This window comes from Castor canadensis, chromosome 6 (assembly GCF_047511655.1).
Source record: "Castor canadensis chromosome 6, mCasCan1.hap1v2, whole genome shotgun sequence".
In the NCBI taxonomy this organism is placed as follows: domain Eukaryota; kingdom Metazoa; phylum Chordata; class Mammalia; order Rodentia; family Castoridae; genus Castor; species Castor canadensis.
The window spans coordinates 162,157,488-162,170,163 of NC_133391.1; the positions used below are offsets into that span (position 1 = coordinate 162,157,488).

Here is a 12,676-nt window from a genome sequence, read left to right on the forward strand (position 1 = left end):
TATAGCTACACATAACTCAACTAGCAAAAACGCTTTGTCTTTCTTATTACGCTTATGTCTTCTCTTCAACAAAATTAGAGATAAGGGCAGAACAGGTTCTGCCTGGAATAGAGAGGGGTGGGGGGAGAAGGTGGGGGATAAGGAGGGGGGATAAATGATCCAAACAATGTATGTACATGTGAATAAATGAGTAAAAAAATTTTTTAATAATGTTTTTTACATGACCTAAAGAGAAAAAGAAATGTTTTTACAATACATGTCTTCTACCTCAAGGTCATAAATGCAGTCATGAGTAAATTGGATCCATTAATGGAAAAATTTTGTCAACCAAGCCTTTGCCATTCCATGTCAGGGCACCATCATTAAGAACTTGAGAGCACAAGTGTTGGCACCAGAGGAAAGCTCGAAGTACTTGCTATTTTAGTCAGGTTCCTTTTAAAGAACAAATAGAATCTATTCTCCTATGTTTCTCAAATTGTTGACATTTGGCCTGATTGTCATGTCAGACACATGCTGTCTGTTATTAAATTTCCACATTCCAAAGCTTAGAAAATACATATTGGAAATAATTTAAAAACAAGTTACTCTTTTTTTTCCTTTTAAAATATTAGTACTTAACCAGCTATGTTTTATAAAGGAGATCCTACAGATTTGAACATCCAGGGGATGTTCTCACATATTTATAAAATGCTAATTTCTATAGGAGATATTACAAGGCATTGAAAAGCATAATTTTTAATGACAGCAGCATAAACTATCTCTTTTAGGAGAGTCTTTGTATTAAATGGGATGAAGCCAGCACCCTCTAGCAGACGGGGATTTGGCCATGCAGCACTTTAGCAGCATGGGGTCAGCCTCAGCATGCTGTGAACATATTCATAGCAGCCTCATGAAAGTCCCAGGACTGCTGGGCCAGCAGCTGTTCACCACCAATGAGGCTCCGGTTATTATAGAGCAATCTTTTCCCCATTCTCCATGCAATCTTTTTATAGCACGAGGCTCCATTGCCACAAGGGCTCCTCGCCTGTAAGGGATTGATTGAGCAGAGAGCTACTAAACATAAATAGTACCTGGTTAAATGGACACATCAAACCCACAAAAATAGCAATCCTATAGATCCCTACAGCAGGGACGTTTCAATTTACATGCAAATCAAATCATGACAAATATGTCTAAACCATGTGAATGAATCAAAAATCTAATTTTAAAGCCATAGGAAATAAATAGATACAATATGATGGTTAGAAAAAGAAGAAATCTTAATTTTAAAGCATACTTCATCTGCACTTTCTGTAACACTGAAGAGCAGGCCAATTATATTTCCAAATACTTTTGACACCTTTCTGCATCAGTCAAGAGGAAACACGTAAGTTTTCCAAATTTAATCTAGAAATGTAAAGACTGTAAAGTCTACTTTGAAGTCAGGAAAAACTGATAGCTTGGTGTTTTATAATTACCTAGGTGGCTTTATGCAAGTCACATATATATATATAAAATGGAGATGAGTTACTACCCACTGCCCATCTCAGAATTTTCCAGACAGCACATGAAATAGTGTGTGTAGAAGTTCTTTTTATATTATAAAGAACAATTAAAAGGTAAGGTTTTAAATATTGTCATAACTAAAGCAATCTCTTGATCCTTTTCAAATAATGATACATACTTATATTTCTGTGTTAACTTATATAATCAATATGTAAAACCAAATAAATATTATGTTTTAACAATTTCAGAAGCTAAGGAATATCACTTCATTTTTTAAAAAATTACACTTCCTTATTATAATAATAGACTCTGCTTTTTCTTTCTTTTAACATGTTTATATTTTGGCATGTATTCTTGCATTTCCAATCTCTAACCATATACCAGTCTCATATTTTTATCAATTTACTTTAAAATGCTTTTCTCAAAATTTATCTTTTTGTCTGAGAATAATTGCTTAACTTTCTTGATGTCAGTGTATAATCTATAAAGCAAACCAAATATATTTTTTTCTTTTTATAACCTTGCATAAAGGTAGATTGGAATTTTGTAATAATGTAATAAACATCTATGAGAGATATCATGGTAAATCTCTCTCTCCCTTTCTTTCTACCTTTCCCTGTCCCTCTCCCTCTCCATTTTACATCTCCCCACTTCTCTCATGTGCACACACACACACACACACACACACACACAGCAGGAAGATTATGATCCATTCTTCTTTCCAAAATACACATCCAATCATCATTGCATGCAGCAATGCAGTGCTTCTCCTCTTAAGCTTATTGTACAAGAAGGACAATCCAGAAAATGTAATTTAATTTTTTAATTAAGCCTTCATTTCTATTTAATTGCAGGCTACACCTTCTTTAATGCAGAAACATAATGAGAAGGAAGCAATTTCAAACGTGCTTAAAGGTCTTGCACTGCTTCAAAGTAGAGCTGGTTTCCATAGCAACTGGCATACCATCCTCTATTTATTCCAAATAAATGACAAATCAAAAGTGCAGCTGTAATATCGGGGGATTTTATTTCTCCTAACACACTGCAAAGCTACCATTACCTCTGTGAGCATGGTTACTGCTTGTTACAACCTAATAAGTAAAAAGAGGATGCTTCAAAATGTGGTCTATGGCTGTAGTTTTCTACATTTTGATGACTGTCACAGTAACCTTGACTTCTAATTCTGTAAAATGCCCTTGGGAAGAAAGCAAAACAGAAGACATTATTTTCACACTTTTAGATATTTTATACTACAAATGTGATTTGCTAATCTTAACCTAAGAAGGAAATCAAATTCAAAATTACTGCTGTTCAATTCCCCAGACAGGATTATTAATTTGAAATCCAACTTCTGTAAAATGCTAACCTGGTCTATTAAGGTAAATAAAGGCTTTGCGGCTCAGCTGGTCCCTTTTTCTGCCTTCATCATGCTTTCTGTTGAGTCTAGCCTGGGAAATAGGAGAAGAGGCTGGTGAGAGTCCATCAAGCTTGTTAGTGATTACACGGCTTAGTATTGATCCTGTCCAGTGCAAAAACTTACTGCTTCACAGATTAAATCCTTCCATTGCATATGCAAATACATATTACATGCAAACATACACTCTCCCAGGCAACACCAAAGATACTACTCTAGATGAAAAATATTTTTATCTTTTTTACATTACAACTATTCGTAGACCTTACAAAATATAAATATTAAGGAAAATTAAATATACTTTTAAACAGAGATAGAGAATCTGTTTTTATACCACCTTCTCATAAAAGCTTTAAGTGTAAGTCACCAGTATAACTCTGATGAGATTCTTTTTGATCACTTATTACCAAAACAAAATCCTTTTTCATATACAAATTGGGAAGCTAAAACCACTAATTGAAACACACGTATGCCTGATGCATGTACATATTTTGTTGTGGTTTCTATCCTCAACAATGCAAGCCACGGTCCTCCAGAGAAACAGATCCTTTGGACAGTTATTATCTTCTGCTGCTTGTACACTGTGAAAACGCAGCACAGGCTCGTCAACAATACAGCAGTGGGCTCATATTGTTCATTGTGTGTCTACAAACAGATGAATAGACGTTTTTCAGTGATGGACTAGCTACTAACCCCTGAATAATTTTTTCAGCATCACTTACTTGATACCCTTACTACATCAATGAAATAACTAAAGAGAATCAAGGACAAATATAGTCCATTTTAAGATTCTTTAAAAATATTTATCCAAAGTTCTATTATAAAAATAAGGATTCATTAATGAACACTAGTTAGAACAAACTCCCTTTTCACAAAAATAGGTTTAATATTGCAAAGCCATCTAGAGAAGATCTTTCACAAATATTTAGCAGAATAACAACCTTATGTGAATCGATTAAATATTTAAGTATTCCTTAAATCATGCTTTGAGATTTAATCAAATACCACAGATAAGTCAAATTGCCACATAATCAACTAAAATTCACATAAGAAACCAATGCTCACACTTCAAAAAACAGTTTTTAGTTAAACATACATACTTAATATACTATTTTACTATTTGAGTAAATGAAATTTAATAAAAACAGATATTAAATTCTGAACATGAGCATTGTGTAAGAGCAAAGCTAAAATTTGACTTTGTGTTATCTATTTTTAAATAAATGTTAAACGATTACACATGGCACATTTAACACAATGAAGGAGGTTTCCACTTAACAAAAGAGGAAAACTTTTCCAGTAAAATGAAGCAGCCCTTCATTTTAGAGTCATCTATAGCTGAAATGCTTGGAGCCAGTCTTCGCTCTGACACTAGTAGGCCTGGTTTGCTTGTGTAAATTATTTAGTGTCTCAGCATTAGTTTCCTCCTCCACAGCACAGTGTAAGAAACATATGTCTCACAGGGTTAGTAGGTGGGAGCATGAGCAGCTGAGGAAATGAACTAAAGCCTATCTACAGTGCCTGGCAAACAATAGGGAATTCATAGATTCGTCTTCTCATAAAACTGGGGAAAATTATAAAACCAATGAAATTTATTCTTCCTAGTTGTACACTTACTCCATTTCTTGGTATCTGCACTATTATTTCTCCCAATTTATGTCAAACTCAACAGAGATACTCTGCCTCCCCAGTTCTTTGAGTTTTAATATCTTTATGGGGTAGGAAGTAGGGACAGAGCACTGATTTTTAATAACAAATCCATCACTTGCATCACTTTTATTTAAATTAATTCAAGTAGTACACAGATACATAGTTTTACAAGATCAAATAGTGCAAGAAGTGTATAACTAAAAACAGTAAACCTGGCTTTTCATATATGCATATCCTTGTTTACTTGCTATTTTTAATAACAAATCCATCACTTGCATCACTTTTATTTAAATTAATTCAAGTAGTACTAAAAGTGTAAGTGTAAATGTTAATGTTCTCGTAAACATTCTCAAATTACTTTTATCATTACACAGATACATAGTTTTACAAGATCAAATAGTGCAAGAAGTGTATAACTAAAAACAGTAAACCTGGCTTTTCATATATGCATATCCTTGTTTACTTTCTATTGGCAATGCTTTTCAGCTCTGTAATTATGCCATCTATTTAATACAATGTGTTAACTAACATGCTTGCATTGCTACTTTTATATCTGTAAGATTTTAGAGATTCACATATTGATTTAGATGTCTATTTTACCACCACAACCCAAATACATATAAGCATATCCCTACTTGGCCTCCAAAATAATTTTACAATAGTTTTGGTCAATTTGATACTTAGCATTAATTGTTTTCTTTCTCATTCAAATTTTTTGTTTTCACTTCAATTACAATTGCACCTTCTTTGCTTGTCAATTGAATATAGGAACCACATGAAGTAATTGAGGATTTTTTTCCTTGGAGGTATTTCCTCTGCTGCCTTCTTTGTTTTTATTCAGTTTAGACTGAACCTGTCTCTGTCCAAGATGCATGCACAGTTTTAGAGATGCTGTATCACTATGTAGAAATACCTGCAGCTTCTCTCATGTGTTGTGTTCATTGTATTGTGCCTCCCAGGATTATGTTACATTATAAACTCCTTGCTATCAGACTCACTCTTGAGATTTCCTAGGCTTGTGTAGCCATGTTGGTAAAACTCATGTGACTATAAACTGTGGGCAACATATCTGAGTTTATATAAGACTCTAGTCAACAGTTAACCAGAAATCAAGACCTTTTGTCCCATGACCACAAGTGAATGAATGCTTCCAACTTCCTGAGTGTGCTTAGAAGCTCAATATCCCCAATCAATCTTACAGATAGAAATGATGCCTAACTAATACACTGGTCGTAGCTTTGTTAGAATCATGAGCCAGAGATCTAACCATGCTGACCCAGGACCCCAACCAACAGAAACTGCAAAATTAAAAAATATGTGTGTTTTCACATAAGTTTGAAGTAATTTCTTAGCAATATAGAAATGAACACTTTTTTCTTTGCTTTTTCCTTTATTGTTGTGCTGAGTAAGGGTACATTATGTCATTCACACAGTCTTACAACATATCAAATATATCATACATAAATTCACCCCTCTACTGTTCTCCCTCTACTCTTCCCCTCTACTGTATCATTTTTGCATTTACATACATGTGTACACATTTTTGCACTGTATTCACCCTCCTACCCCCTTTCCCAGCCTCCTCCCCCATCTCACTGGTGCCAGCCCTCCCCCAGGCAGGATCTGTTCCACCCTCTCTCTGGTTCTCCGATTTTTTAGAAGAAAAAAGAGAAAATGAAAAAACATGACATTTGAGCTTGTTTGAGATAAAGGTAGCTTCACAGGGAGTTTCTTTGTGATATTTCCATATAAATATATATATATAATATATATATATATAATAACCCCAATTGTTTTATCTCCTCTAATTGCACCCCTGTTGGAATAGCTACCATCGAGAACACAAACGACAACAAATGTTGGCAAGGATGTGCCAACATCCATAATACACTGCTGGAACCCTCATACACTGTTTGTGGGAATGTAAACTAGGACAACCAGTGTGGAAAACAGTAGGGAGGCTCCATAAAAAACTGAAAATAGAACTGCCATATGATTTATATGACTTAGCAATACCACTCCTAGGGATATATCTGAAGTATTGTGAACAAAGAATTACAGCAAAAGCACCTGTACAACCATGATTATTGCAGCACTATTCACAATAGCTAAACTGTGGAAACAGCCAAGATGCCCCACTATTGATGAATGGATTAAGAAAATGTGGTATTTATATACAATGGAATTTTACTCAGCCACAAAGGTAAGTGAAATTTTATCCTTTGCAGGTAAATGGATGGACCTGGAGAACATCATCTTATGTGAAGTTATCCAGACTCAGACGGCCAGAAGCTGCATGTTCTCTCTCATGTGTGGAAAATAGAGCTAAGACAAATGCAGCAATACTATGAAAGACTGGTCACGCTAAGGGGAGGTCATGCACAGGAGGGGAGGGAAACTAAGAACTTGAATGCGGTTGAGTTACTCTGTATGCAAAAATGAATGGAGAAATCTTAAACCTACTTCTTTTTAAACTCCTTTTCTTGTGTTTTTATTTTGATGTCTATACTTACATTTTAATTTTTTTTCCAAATGTCACACCATCCTCAGTTCTTACCTTATATTTAATCCTTCCACAAAGAGACAATAGGGATTCTGCATGATTCTGATACACATTTTCTCACTGCCGGACTGACATTTATCTGGAGCAGGGGATATGGCTCTGTCCAGAAATAAAAATGCTGCTTTACTCCAGCAAATTCCAGGAAAGTAGTTTCTACCTTCTGTTTCAATATTAACCATCAAGATAACAATATAAAGCATCAGCTCTAGATTACAGCATAAAAAATCCTCTCACAGAATGAAAGTAGAACTTGAGGGTGTGCATTACCAGCCCTGCATCCTATCCGCACTGCTCTTGGTTATCCTAAGTATTGGCTGAATCTTTCAGACTAGATCTGATTTGGTATTGGATAGATTGTCCCTCAGAAACAAAATGTACATACATTGACTCTAAGATTCAATATTTTTAAATTGTCAAACACAATTCAAACAAAATGCCACAAACTCAAAGTCCAAAACAACAGAAATTTATTTCCTTGCATTCCTAGAGTCTTCAAATCCAAGTTCAAGGTGTCAGCAAGTTTGTTTTATCCTGAGGCTTCTTTCCTTGACTTGTCGATGGCCTGCCACCTTCTTGCTGTGTCTCACAAGGCATGGCCTTTCCTCCTCCCTGAGTGCTCATTCCTGGTCTCTTCTTGTTCTAATCTCTTCTTAAGAGAACGCCTCCAGATCACATTAAGCCCAACCCTGAAGGCCTCATTTTACATTAGTAACCTCTTTGCAAATCCTATCTCCTAATGCAGCAACATTCTAAGGTTTTGGTGGATTTTGATACATGAATTTTGGAAGGATAAATTTCAGTACATAACTACTATATTTTAAAAATATGCACTTTGACCTTACCTCATAATGACAAATAGACATAAATGTAACAACAATAACTATAAAATGGTCAAAGCAAAATAGAGGAGCATTTAAGCAATGTCAGATTAGGTAATGGTAAACTAAGGCCCAAATAGCATGAACTATTACACAACATTTAATTTTATTAAAACTGAAAAATTTAGATCAAGAGACAGTATTAAAAAAATAACAAGAAGCCAAGCACAGTGACACAATCCTGTAATCCCACTCCTCACATGGAAGAGGCATGAGGCTAGTCCTAGAAAAGTTGTCAAGACACTATCTCAAAAACAAATTATAAACAAGACATCTGGGAACATGACTCAAGTGGGAGAGTGCTCGTACCTTAATACCCATGATACAGAAGTTTTAGGACACAGTTGACATATGCTTATAAAGATTCTTCTCACATATGACCCAGAAAGCATCATCCCAGGAATGACATAAGAAAAACTGTGTAACAAGAAGTCTCTGACAAGATGTCAGTGTCGATAATCAAAATTGTAAACAAACCAAGTGTTCATTAACCAGCAAATGAATGACCTATATAGCAAAATACTACTTAGCAACAGAAAAGAATGTATGACAAATACATTGGAATGATCCTCAAAAGAATTATGCTAATTAAGAGAATATAGATATAAAGGACTTTTATTTTATGATCCCATTAAATTAAATTCTACAAAAGACAAAAATATGGTGACTACAGATTAGTGTCTGCCTGCAACCATAAATAAAGGAAAAGATCAATTATGGAAAAACCTATGGAAACTTTTTGGAATGATTGAAGCATTCTGTATCTTGACAGTTGTGGTAGGTGCAGGAATGTAGACATTTGTCAATACTCTAGTGTTTTACTCTTAAAAGACTGGACTTCAGGAGTTAAAAATCTTGAAGGATGGTCAGATTTTATGATTTTTAAATGCTTGAGGCCTCATATGTGTACATTCAGTTCTATGTTCACAGAGAGCTGAACAAGCACAGATAAGAAAGTTCGCACAAGTTTGCCATGGTGACAACAGCTGGAGAAGAAGTATTTACTTTGGCAACATCTTAAGAGTAGTGACACTTAGGTAATGTTTCAGTGTAAGCTTCTTTTGACAAACTTTTGATCCTTCAAAAGATGTGCACACAATGATAATGGGGAGAGATTTGGAAGAAGACAAACTTCCAGAATCAAAAATAGAATAAAGAAAAGAGTATTATGTTCGCACATCTCCATTTTCCTCAAGGCTGGTGTAACCTTGGAAGCAAAACACTATTAGATTGCATTCACTGATATTCTCTTAAGTGATGAGATGAGAATTTCACTTTTAGTAGCTAAAACACTAATTGTATTACACTTCATTCACTTCCGTGACCACCACAGAGTGTGTAAGCTAACCAAGAATTATTTTGCTAGTAGAAAAAACATCTCACACCTCGATTGCTCTGAATAGACACTGGGGTACTAGGGGGTCACCTTCAGAGACTGATATAATTAATGTTTCTTACTTTCCAGCTAAGATTATTTGTCATCCAGATTTATTTAACCTTTTAATTACCATGCCAGAGCTATCTTTAGCATTGAGTTCTGTACCTACACTGTTCAATTAATCTTTAAAACTTTACTGTATTTCATAAAGAAAGAAAAACATGGCATTTATCATGCTATTATGTGACATAGTGACATAAACAACTATTTTCATATAGAAATGATACAAAGAGAAAATGAATTTTATTAAACAAAACTTGCTTATTATTATCATCACAGCAAGACTAAAATATATCCGAATCTTAAAATTTATTAATTATATGAGAGACTGCTAACCTGATGTCCTTGGATCCTGAAAAACAGGTTTCAAAACTGTGTACATGGAGTAATTTTTCCAGATAAAAGAAGATATCAATAAATTTAATTAACTCTTGACAGAGTCTGTGACCTAAGTGAAACTGAGTACCACTGTGTAAGACAACTGGCATTTAATGATAATGAAATAAGAAACTACTTTCAATTATACTTTTTTAATAAACTTTTATTATAGTCATTATACAGGGGGGATTTGTAGTGACAATCAGATTAGATTTATATTGTACATTATTTACATTTCACCTATCCTCTCTCCCTATCCACTCCCTCACCACCCCACTTAAAGCAATTGTAAAAGGTTTTTTAGTTCTGTTTCACATAGGTATATGAAGTTTATCAAACATATACTATCACCTTAATCTCTTTCCTTCACGCTCCCCCACCCATGAATGTCCCCCACACACACAGAGTGTGCCTATTTTACAGTTCTGGTTTCGTCGTTAATATTTAAGTTGACATTCAAAGGAGTGTCTAAATGCGTGCCCACTGTTGGGTGTGCTTTACTTTGGTCTGTTCAATCCCTTCAGTTGCTCTCCCATACTCCTTTACCTCCCACCCTGTTTCACAACAGCTTTCAATACTATCCTTATATCCTCTACCTTCAAATCTTGTGCAATATTACTGATGCTCTCTCATTCTCTTTTCTTTTTCCTCTTTCCTTGAGTTTCATAGAGTAGTTCCACTATTACAAACATGTTCTACATCTGAGTTTGTATATGATCATGCTTGTTTTTGTGTGTATGTTTATCTTTGGATCTATCTTCCACATAGGAGAGAAAACATGCGACCTTTGTGTTTCTGAGCCTGGCTAACTTCACTTAACATGATGTCCTCCCATTGCATCCATTTACCTTCAAACCACATGTTGTTATTCCTTGTGGCTAAGTAATAGTCCATTGCATATATATTACCACAATTTTTTTTGTCCATTCATAAGTTGTAGGGCATCTAGGTTGTTTCCAGAGCTTGGCTATTGTGAATAGTGCTGTGATGAACATTGGTGTACAGGTGTCTCTACTGTATCCTGTCTTACATTCTTTTGGGTAGATGCCCAGGTGTGGAGCAAATGGCAGTTCTATTCTAGTTTTCCATACTGCTTTCCATACTGGTTATACAAATTTGCATTCCCACCAGCAGTGTGTAAGTGTTCCTGTTTCACCACATCCTCTCCAACATTTGTTATTGATTATAACCATTCTAACTGGGGTGAGATGGAACTAAGTGTTGTTTTCATTTGCAGTTCTTTTATAACCAGGGATGTTGAACACTTCTTCATGTATTTACTGGACATTTGTACATCTTCCTTTGAGAATTCTCTGTTTAATTCATGTGCCCATTTCTTCATTGGGGTGTTGATTCTATGGGGGCTGAGTTTTTTGAGTTCCTTATAAATTCTGGATTTTACTCCCTTATTGGATGAGTAGCTGGCAAAGATTTCCTCCCTTTCTGTGTGCTGTCTCTTGAATTTGGTGAATGTTTCCTTTGCTGTGCAGAAGCTCTTCAGTTTGATGCAGACTCATTTGTTCATTTTTTCTCTTAGAACCTTTTGAGTTCTCTTTAGGAAGTCATTTCCTATACCTATTTGTTCCCGTGTATTTCCTACTGCTTCCTGGACTTCTTTCAAATTTTAGGCCTTATATTAAGATCTTTGGTCCACTTTGAGTTGATTTTTGTACGGGGTGAAAGACAGGGATCTAGTTTCAGTCTTTTACATGTGGATATCCTGTTTTCACAGCAGCATTTGTTGAAGAGGCTGTCTTTTCTCCATCATGTGTTTTGGGCTCCTTTGTCAAACATCAGTTGGCTATAGATGTGTGGGTTTATGTCTGGATCTTCTATTCTGATCCATTGATCTTCCTGTCTGTTTTTGTGCCAATACCATGCTGTTTTTATTATTAAGGCTCTATAGTGTAATTTGAACTTGGGTATTGTGATGCCTTCAGCATCAGATTTTTTTGTTTGGAATTGCTTTGTCTATTCAAGGTCTTTTGTGTTTCACAATTGTTTTTTCTATTTCTGCATAGAATGTCATTGTAATTTTGACAGGGATTGAGTTGAACATGTAGATTGATTTTGGTAGTATGGCTATATTCACAATGTTGATTTTACTAATCTATAAGCATGGAAGGTCTTTCCATCGTCTGATGTCTTCTTTGATTTCTCCCTTCGGTGGTTTATAGTTTTCATTACAAAGGTCTTTGATTTCATATATTATTCAGAGGGTTGTTTTAATTTTTTTTGAATTTGTTGAAACTTGCTTTGTGTCCTAAAATATGATCTATTTTGGAGAAAGTTCCATGAGCTGCAGAAAAGAGTGTGTATTGCCTAGTGGTTAGGTGAAATTTTCTATAGATATCAATCATGTCTATTTGGTCTAATGTGTGGAATAGTTTTGCAGTTTCTTTGTTGATTTTTGTCTGGATGACCTATCTATTGATATTGGTGACAGTGGAGTGTTCAGGTCTCCCACTATCACTGTGTTAGCATTATCTATGCTCTTAGAGTCATTATAGTTTTTTTCATGTAGAATGGGTGTGTATATGCTAAAGATTGGTATGTCCGCTTGATGAATTGCTCCTTTCGTTAATGTGAAGTGACCTTTCTTGTCTCTTCTGGTTGATTTTAGTCTAAAGTCTACTTTGTCAGATATGAATAAAGCTATTCCTGCCTGTTTATGGGATCCATTAACTTGAAAATTTTTTTCCACCCTTTAAACCTAAGCCAGTGTTTTACCTTTTCAGTGAGATGAGTCTCTTGTAAGCAACGTATGGTTGGGTCTTGTTTTTTAACCGAATTTGATATTTTATGTCTTTTCATTTGACCATTGAAGCCCTTTACATTCAGTGTTAAAATTAATGGGTTCCTCTTGGTTC

At 35.0% G+C, this 12,676-nt stretch overlaps 1 long non-coding RNA gene across 1 annotated transcript in view; it reads right to left on the bottom strand.

The window, feature by feature from the left end:
- The window catches only part of LOC141424227 (uncharacterized), a 144,808-nt gene extending 141,772 nt beyond the window's left edge, over positions 1 to 3,036 (bottom strand). Inside the window, exon 1 of the long non-coding RNA XR_012449212.1 lies at positions 2,852 to 3,036. This is a non-coding gene — a long non-coding RNA (uncharacterized lncRNA). The remainder of the gene's footprint in view (positions 1 to 2,851) is intronic.
- Between the last annotated feature and the right edge of the window lie 9,640 nt (positions 3,037 to 12,676).